Genomic DNA, 8,432 nt, shown 5'->3' on the forward strand with positions numbered 1-8,432 from the left:
ATTATCTAAGCATTTTCAAGGATTGGAAGACATAGAGTCCAAGGAACTAATACTTCATTCATCATGAAAGACTAATTTGCTTAATGAGAGTGTGGAATAGGCACTCACCATGTGAAAACATTTTACTGTAACCACCTCTCAGAAATACTGTACTTCAGTTCTTGCTCTGTGGCGGAAAAGCTGCAATAAGCAAACACAAAGACCTTTGTGGTAATCAATAAGTAACATTAGTGCTACATATATTGCTACTCCCAGTAAGTTGGGTCTGTTTTGGTCTTATGTTCCAGTGTACAGCATTCTCCAGTGTAAAGCATTCTCATTTGGTGATGTCAAGAGAATAAAAAATGTGTTATTTATGAAATGAAGAACTGAGTTTGCTTTAAATATTGTTCTTACAAAAACACTCTCAAAACGTGGAAGCGTGCCTTCAAGTTTAACAGAATAATGTATATTGGAAAGGGGTAGAAGCAAATTATTTATTAGACATATACTATAAAAATATTTATTTCATTAAAGACAAAAAAACCCCAAATATGTAATTCCACAAAACCACTGAAATTGAACTGCTTTAGCTTTTAAAGTTCTTAACCAGTCTTTACTTATATGCCAACCTAATTTTTCCATATGGTAATGATAGTTTAGAATAAACTATTTTGGTAAGCTAGAGTTCAGGTAGTGTTTTTGGTTTTGTTTTTTAAGATTTTATTTATTGGCTTGACAGAGAGAGATCACAAATAGGCAGAGCAGCAGGCAGAGAGAGAGGGGGAAGCAGGCTCCCCGCTGAGCAGAGCCCAATGCGGGGCTTGATCCCAAGACCCTGGGATCATGCTCAGTCCAAGGCAGAGGCTTTAACCCACTGAGCCACCCAGGCTCCCCAAGTTTAGGTAGTGTTTTAATGTCATTTGCAACAATGCACTTTATTATTGACCCAGAACTCCAACATACAGCTGCTTTTTTTTTTTTTTTAAGATTCATATAGTTTATTTGAACAGCTATTATTTTTGGCCAGGTTCTGAAAATCCATTTATTAATTAGAAATAAGCTAACAGATGAGACAGGGAAAAAAACCCTATTTATTAAAATCAACACACCTCCTCTTTTACTTCATTTCCTGGATTCTTGACTCTTTAATCCAATTAGCAGTAGGCTGTGGAATATGAAAGAGAATCTGCACAATCATTACTCAGTTAAGGGTGCTTTCTAATGACCTGGGTGTCACCCTTTTGCTCTAGCGGTGTTACTTTTTCTTCCAGTTAGGAAACAAAGCAAATCTTTTCTTTTTCTTAATTGAGTGAAAAGAATGATTTTCATTTAGTTATAGATTATCAAAAGTAGTGCTACACTAATGAGCCCTTGATGACAGCAGACGGACAGATCAGTTGTTGCCCTAAGGAAAGAGGGTGGCTAGGACGTAGCTGGGGGAGGAAGGAGCCACCCACCAAGGGCACAAGGAAGCTTGGAGAGGTGATGGATGCGTTCACTGTCTTTATCAATCTGGCTGTTTCAGGGATATGTACATATGTCAGACCTTAACCAACTGTTTCTTTTTTTTTTTTTTTTTTAAGATTTTTAAAATTTATTTGACAGAGAGAGACAACGAGAGAGGGAACACACGCAGGGGGAGAGGGAGAGGGAGAAGCAGGCTTCCTGCTGAGCAGGGAGCCCAACGAGGGACTCGATCCCAGGACCCTGGGATCATGACCTGAGCCGAAGGCAGAGGCTCAACCCACTGAAGCACCCAGACGGCCCCAGATGTACCTTTTTTTCTTTTTTTAAAGATTTTATTTATTTATTTGACAGAGAGGGTGAGCACAGGCAGATACAGTGGCAGGCAGAGGCAGAGGGAGAAGCAGGCTCCCGGCTGAGCAAGGAGCCCGATGCAGGACTCTATCCCAGGAGGCTGGGATCATGACCTGAGCCGAAGGCAGCTGCTTAACCAACTGAGCCACCCAGGCGTCCCGCCCAACTGTACCTTTAAATATGATTTCTTATATGCCAATTATCCCTTAATAAAGCTGTTTAAAAAAAAAGTAGTTCTGTTATAAAAGTAAAGGTAATTATTAAAGTAAAAGTAATTATCAAGTGACTGATTTATACCATGTTCCTCAAGGGGTAAGAGGTTTTTCCCTCTACCTCATCTTATTTGTGATGTAAATTAGAATATTTAGGAAAGCTTACCTAAGGCGAGCATAACTTTGTATTTATCCTTCTGCTTCTTTTCTATTATGGTTCATAGTGGCAACATCATTAAAAAATGCCAAAGGAAAGGATTCTTAACCCAGAAATTTAGAAATGTACTAAAGTCCCACATTGTTTTGAGTTCACAAATCATCTTTTGCTGATGTCTTTATGATCTTGGTCTTTGAGCCTTTTTGTTCTTCAGTTTGGTGATTAAAATTTAAAACCTCACATTTATTATTTTTTATACTCCCCACCTAAGATTAATTATGATTGTTTCATATTTCCATTATACATATTTAATAAGTTTAAGTCTTTCCTTGGATAAGAAGAGAGTGAGATGTCAAACAAGATTCTTAAGGATGACTTTACAACTGTCACAACTCTGGGAGAAATTGCCCCTCATTATGTATCAAGTGACTTTAGTCTAGAAAGGAGCATAAATTTGAAAATGAAAAAGGAAGAAAGAAAAGATGAAAGAGAGGGAAGAAAGGGAGTACTAAGAAAGATGGCTAATTTAAGCGGAATTATAACACATGTACGGCACTCCTCCTTTCTTATAAGGACATATTCAAGTAGTTCTGCTTAATTGAAAGGCTTGTCACCTTCTGGGACAGCATTCCCCCCGGGGTGTGTGGGGCAGAGAGATAGCCTTCACTTGGGAGGAACAATCCAAGACAATGGTGCTCAGGCTCGTACCCCAACCACCACACAGATATTTTTATCAGGCTTCAAATAATTGGAAAAATTGAGCCTACCAAACACGCTTTAGCACAGGGCAGCAAAATTGCAAACTGGAATTTTGAAGTTTTAAGGTTTTGAAATGCAGAGAATCCGAACAAATATTGACATCAACCACAATAAATTTTCTTCTTCTTTTTTTTTTATTCTTATATGAAACTGAAAATTGAAACAAAACACAGTTAGTAGTTTCCCACAGTAAGTGACTGAGCTATAGTGAAATCTTTATTCTAGGCCTTTTTTTTTTTCTTAGCAAATTAGTTCAGCATGGCACAGGCTGGATTCCACACCGAGGGCATATTGCTTGCTGAGCAATTTGCCCTGCAGAGTAGTTGCTATGCTGCCTTGCTTCAGGCAAAATACTAAACTAAATTTCTGTCTCCCATCATCATTGACAGTAGAACAGCTGGGAATTAAAGATTTTGAGATACATGATAATTCTTTCCTTACAAAATAATTTTTACATATAAAACAACAAAAGTATTTTTTAAAAGATTTATTTATTTCCTCTAGAGAGGAAATGAGCATGGGGGGTGGGGATAGGGTTTAGGAAAAAGGAGAAACTTAACCTGACTGCGCTGAGCTCAGAGCCTGAGATGGGGCTCTATCTCACAACCCTGAGATCAGGCCCTAACATCATGACTCTGAGATCAGGACTTGAGCTGAAACCAAGAGTTGGTGTTGTAAGGGACTGCACCACCCCAGCACCCTAACAGCAAAAGTATTCTTTTTTTTTTTTAAGGATTTTATTTATTTATTTGACAGACAGAGATTACAAGTAGGCAGAGAGGCAGGCAGAGAGGAGGAAGCAGGCTCCCTGCTGAGCAGAGAGCCCGATGCGGGGCTTGATCCCAGGATACTGGGATCATGACCTGAGCCCAAGGCAGAGGCTTTAACCCACTGAGCCACCCAGGCACCCCTCAGCAAAAGTATTCTTGAGAAAACTTCAGAGGGAAAAATATATTATCAACTCTATATGAGAACTATCTCACTACTTTCCCATATTTTTATGTCACTTAACCTGCTATTAAGATATATTTTATTTAAAATATTGGGCACCTGAATGGCTCAGTCAGTTAAGTGTCTGTCTTTGGCTTGGGTCATGATCTCAGGGCCCTGGGAGGGAGCCCCATATGGGGCTCCCTGCTCAGTGGTGAGTCTGCTACTCCCTCTCCCTCTGGCCCTCCCCCTGCTCATGTACTCTCTCTCTCCCTCTCTCAAATAAATAACAATCTTAAATAAATAACAATCTTAAATAATAAAAATAAATAACAATCTTAAAAAATAAAAATAAATAAAAATACAAGTAATGTTAGGCTTTCCATTTACACTAAAAAAAAGGCTTCATACACACAGGTTTCTGCAAATTGGCACTTGTGGCATGCTTATAGTTTTGCCTATACATAACTAAAATACCTCACTTAGCAAGCTGGAGAAGCTACAGTGCCTGATTGGAACCTGCCTGGTGTAACTTCCTACAGCATAAATGTAAACCAATGGTTTGGCATCATTTTGAAAGAGATTCACATGTGTGTCATGAAATTTGGGGTCACAGGCTGCTCTCATAGCATCTTCCTCCTACAACTGACTTTTGCTACAAATAGTTTGCTCCAGTAAGTTGAGAGAATAGAACAGGGGCCTAGAACTCAGGGGAGCTATAGCTGTTTGTGCAAATTGTGGGAAATAATAACTCAACTTCTTCTTTTTTTTTTTAAAGATTGATTTACTTATTTAAAAGAGAGCGAGAGCAAGAAAGAATGAGAGGGAGAGAGAGAGAAAGAGTGCATGTGAGCCTGAAGGGGGAGGAGCAGAGGGAGAGAATCTCCAAGCAGACTCCCTGCTGAGTGTAGAGCCCATCATGGGGCTCTATCACATGACCCATGAGATCATGACCTGAGTCAAAAGCAAGAGTTCGACACCCAACAGACTGAGCCACCCAGGCGCTCCACTACTCAACCTCTTATAACATTAAGACAGTTTACAAGGGCTTCAGAATATTCAAACAGTAGGTTATTGAACTATTTGCTTGCTGTTTAGTGCTAAAATATTTACATGACATGACACTATTTTGTTGACTAAGAAAAGTATCCATACAAAAAGAAAATTAATCTGAGAAAAAAATCAACTGCTTTTAAACAGAGATGTAAGATTAATAAATGAAAAGAAGTATTGTCCTTCATACATTTGATTTTAGTAAAGCATTCATATGAACACATCACTACTTACGTTCAGATATAATTCTGCACCTGACGATATTTTAATCTTCCTTTTTGAAGTAAAAGTGATATATTTAAAGATTCTTATCTCTTAGGTTAATTTTCATTATATTTCTAGTTTTACAAGTTTCTCTGTTTTAATAAAATGTTCTCCATTTTTCTGTCTGAAACTAAGGGTATTTATTACTTTCAAGGGCACCTTTAAAAATGTTAACACTGGGTCTACCATCCAATAATATGTCTGTAAACCCTAGTTCTCAGCTGAGAAAACAAAGGTATCACATTAAATTGAGAATTTACTATTTAACCCAGTAGCCAATAACAATACTCAAGTAACTAGAATATATGACACACTTTCTATAAGTAACACTTTCTTCAGTGGTTTAAAAACCAAGTCAGAATTCTGTGGTGTTTCCTTCTTACCCCCATATTTAATCATCATTCATTCCAGCCATTGTTACTCAGGTTACAACTACATGCCAGGCACAACGCTAGGCACAAAAACGAAATGACAAGGGGCAAAACACATAGACCTGGACTCCATTCTCCAGGAACTTGCATCAAGTAATATTGAATGGGTAGATAAAAGAGCTGCACACCAAAGCTTTGTAGTCAAGGGCATGCCCGGTATTAGAGAGTTTGCCATGCATACCATTAACCTGAAGCAAGACCGTATTTTCTGCTAATTTGTTTTATTAACATACAATATATTATTTGTTTCAAGGGTACAGCTCTGTGATTCATCAGTCTTACACAATTCACAGTGCTCCCCATAGCACATACCCTCCCCAATGTCCATCACCCAGCTAGCCCATCCCTCCCACACCCCTCCTCTTTTAACCAGTTCTTAGTTTATTTGCTAGTGCCTATAACTTAGTCAATTTAAATTGATTTATTCAGTACAATTTCATGTAACCATATGAATGCCTTACAGAAGTCAAACTTATAACATGTAATAACTTCATCTATTAATCTTATAGTTCTGTTTAAAAAATGGCTCATTTTTTAAAAGATTTTATTTATTTATTTATTTATTTGACAGAGAGAGAGAGAGCGAGAAAGGGAACACAAGCAGGGGAAGTGGGAGAGGGAGAAGCAAGCTACCTACCCAGCAGAGAGCCCAATTCAGGGCTCAATCCCAGGACCCTGGGATTATGACCTGAGTTGAAGGCAGATGCTTAGCGACTGAGCCACCTGGGCGCCTCCCATTTTTTTTTCTTAGATTTTTCTTAGCATGAATGTTTTTATTGATCATCAAGGTAGTGTCATGTCATTTATATATTTTGCTTGCTCGGACATGTGTTCAGGACTTTTAATAGCATGTTAGTTCAGCTTATCAGTCGTAATGGATGAGAATCACTAGTCTGTTTCCCAAACCTGTTATTTCCCAGTAGGAAGTATGAGGTCATCTGTCTTCTTGACCCAGAAGGCACAAATTATCCAACTACAGAGAAAAGAGTTTTTGCTGTGTATCTGGTATCTAATTTTTTTTATCCACCCAGATTTAGTCCATGAAAAATATACCTGATAGAGCTGACATATATGGAGACAGTGGTCCAAATAATTCTGGAAAGTCTAGCTTCATTTACATTCCCATCTCTGATTGTGCCTTATACATGATGCTAGGAAGACCAGACAAGTAGTGGATTTAGGGTAAGACAGGCTGGAGAGCAGGCAGTCCTTAGAGAAATGTTCACCAGAATCATGCACAGGGTTCCTAGCATGGAAGGCTCCACCAGGCCAGCTGGCTTTGGCAAAAGAGGCTACCCTCAAGGGCAGTGCAACCTGGGGGAGGGTGTGGGGTTTCATTCATCATCTTTTGCTACCCTCCACTTCTTTTTCATTGTTTTCTGAATTAAAGATACCACCTACTTGCTAAAAATCAGGTCCTGGGGGCATAAGCAAGGAAGACAGGTCAGGGCTTGACCTTGAAGTTCAGGCAGCAGGAGAGGGAAAGTGAGGGTCTGATGTAGGTGAAGGAAAGAGACAGGTAATAGGGAAAATTGATTGCAGGCTCCACTGGCAAAGAAGGATGGTTGGAATTGAGGTAGTAAAAGAGTAAGAAAGCTGACAAATGGGGGTGGTGGCATGGGGTCCAGAGGGAAGCCGGTTTAAAGTTTAAGGCTACAATATGGCCACAGGAGGGAGTGGCTGACATAGTGCTGGGCAGTCTTTAAAGAGGAACAGCAAGGTGGAAATCAGCAGGATCTATCATCCTTAGCGCAAGGATGCCTTCCTGGAAATGAGAGTGCTAACTGAACCAGTTCTATGGAGGGAATTCATTATTGCCTAGCCTCCAGGAGATGCATTTCTGACATCACTTATCTGTCATCAACATAGGTTAATGTACAAAGAAGGATTTATTGGCTAAGATCTCTATTTTATCTACATCTTCTAGAATTTTCTTATTGGATCAAGTGGAACATGACCCCCATCGTCATTCACTCACCTAGAGCTGCAGACCACAGCAACCTTACATTTGAACTCCCTGTCCATTTAGGGGTGAGGCTGGGGGTAAACTATGGTTCACGAGGCTTTTTTTTTTTTTTAACTGCCTATGAGCTAGAAATGGTTTGTACATTTTTAATTTTTACTATTTTTTTTTTAATTTTATTTATTTACTTGAGAGGGAGAGAGAGATAGAGCCTGAGCCCGGGAATGGGCAGAGAGGGAGAAGCAGGCTTCCCACTGAGCAGGGAACTTGATGTGGGGCTTGATCTCAAGACCCTGGGATCATGACCTGAGCCAAAAGCAGATACTTAAATGACTGAACCACACAGATGCCCAATGTACATTTTTAAATAGATGGAAAAAGTCAAAAGGAGAATAATATTTTGTGAGAAGTGGACATTGCATGAAATTCAAATTTCCGTTTCTCTAAATAAAGTTTTATTGGAACACAGCCACACCCATTTGTCAGTTACTGTGGTGGCTGCTCCCCTACTCTAAGGACAGTGCTGAGTAGTTGAGACAGAGGGTGCACCTTCCGCCATGGCTGGAGTGTTTACTATCTGGCCCTTTACAGATGAAGTTTACTGACTCCCGCAGGAAGCATTAAAATAATCCTTAATTTATTTATCCTTTGGAAAACAGAAGATTTGCTAGGCACCAAAGGACCCTCATCAGAAAGCAAGATGTTGGGCGCCTGGGTGGCTCAGTGGGTTAAGCCTCTGCCTTCAGCTCGGGTCTTGATCTCAGGGTCCTGGGATCAAGCCCCGAATCGGGCTCTCTGCTCGGCGGGGAGCATGCCTCTTCCTCTCTCTCTGCCTGCCTTTCTGCCTACTTGTGATCTCTGTC

This window comes from Mustela lutreola, chromosome 3 (assembly GCF_030435805.1).
Source record: "Mustela lutreola isolate mMusLut2 chromosome 3, mMusLut2.pri, whole genome shotgun sequence".
Taxonomy (NCBI): domain Eukaryota; kingdom Metazoa; phylum Chordata; class Mammalia; order Carnivora; family Mustelidae; genus Mustela; species Mustela lutreola.